A 1,959-nucleotide genomic window follows, 5' to 3' on the forward strand; every position below is an offset into this window, starting at 1 on the left:
GATTAACACAGGGGGAGTTTTTGCATTTAACTCGATTTATAGGCCTTGCAAAAATACAACAAACCCTAACCCTAAAGCGGCCGTCCACCTCTCTCTCTCGCTCTCTCTCTCGCGCGGCCACCTCCGCCGTTGACGCCGCCCCGTCGCCGGAATCGGCCATCCCTTGGCCGATCTCTTTCGGTATTCTTTTCTTCTCTCTTTTCTTCCGTTAGTTCTAACTACTTCGTGTCTAGTGCCACGTTTTAGTAGATCGAAGTATACGAGGTGAAATCCGAGAGGAGGAAGACTGTAGATTGAAGAATCGAGGAGCAACACACGAGCCGAAGCCGCACGCTGCCCCACGCGCCACCCCGGAAGTCCGCGCGTGAAGCTCACGCGCCGCCATGGTCAATCCGCCGCTGCTGCCGCTGCATTCCATTGCTGCCCCGATTGTACGGATTGGTTTCCGTAGCAATCTCGACGTGCTATACGCTCCTACCTCACGCTTCAAGAGGTAAACACGCGAAACCCTAGTTTCGATTTGAGTTTTGTTTAAACCTATGTATTCATGTTTGTTTCGTATTATTTTATGTGATTATGCGTAATCGATCAAATCGTTGCAAGCATGTTATTTGGTTTAAACGCGAGCATGTTAATTGATTTAAATTCGGTTAAATTTATTAGCATGTATGTTGTTTTTAATTTCGCTGGAAGCGCAAAGGTACGCAATTAATTGGTTTCATTTAATGGGCATGTACTATGTGCGTTTTAAACTCGTTTAATTCGCATAAATTTTTGTTTTCCGCTGCGTATGCGTGCCCGAAACCCAACAATTTTCATTGTTATGTTTCGTGCAATAATATTTCAATTGTACTATTAATATATAACAATACTTTGTTATTATTATTTTTTTTATATATGAAATTGTGTCATTTTTAAATCAAATTTACATAATAACAGAAGTTATATATAATAAAAAATACATTAAAAATATATATAATATATCTTAAAAAACAATAGGCCCAATAAAAAAAAGGGGTAATATGCTTGACACCCCTTAAATCAAACCTAATTAGATAAGGATGACAACTTTAAATGAAATATTTTAACTAAATCCTTAATTCTAAATAAAATATGTCACACATCCTTTAATTTTTATTTAACCCGAAAATACCCTTAATATAATTAGTAAAAAATTAGGGTTTTTTTCTCCTCTTCTCTTTTCCCCACTCCTTTTTTTTGCGCCGCCCCACCCAACCGCACCCCTTCTCTGTTTTTCTTTTAATCCACCGTATCCACCCACCCACCATTTCATTCTTTCTCTCACTTTGATTCTCTCACTCTGCCTCTCTTCCACTTAGAAAAAAGACAACGGAAAGAGGCCCTGCATCTCTCTCTAAATAGCCTGAATTTCCTCTCTCCTGCCCCCCCAACCCCCCTCCCATTTTCTCTATTTTTGTTTTTTTTACAGATTTGAGTGTTAGATAGCGGTGGAGGGTATGGTGGGTTGATTATAAAGACGAATATGGTGAGTGACAATGACTGGTATGCTCTTTTGAGACGGATCTTCGCTTGGGTATAAAAACGGCTGTGACGGGTGGTGGACCTAGCGGCGGCTATGGCGGCGGTGGGTATAAAGGCGGCTATCGTGGATGGCGGGTCTGGCGGCGACTATGGCGTCGACCGATATAGAGACGGTTAGAGTGGTTGTGATTGCGGTTATGGTGGAGGTAGGTGTGTGATATGTAAGACGAGGGCTATGGCGGGCGGCGGCCATGGCGGTTGTGATTGCAGATCTAGGGTTTCATTTTTTTATGAGCGCTTATGACTACGGGTGTCTACGGATGTCTACGGATCACTATGAGTGTCTACGAATGGGTAGCGAGAATATGTGACTACGAATTTCTATGGTTCCTATAGACGACTACGACCGATTTTTTTCCAAAAACATTCATAATTTCAATATTAATAAACTATAGT

The sequence above is a fragment of the Erythranthe guttata genome, chromosome 12, assembly GCF_056151865.1.
Source record: "Erythranthe guttata isolate IM_541 chromosome 12, IM_541, whole genome shotgun sequence".
Classification (NCBI taxonomy): domain Eukaryota; kingdom Viridiplantae; phylum Streptophyta; class Magnoliopsida; order Lamiales; family Phrymaceae; genus Erythranthe; species Erythranthe guttata.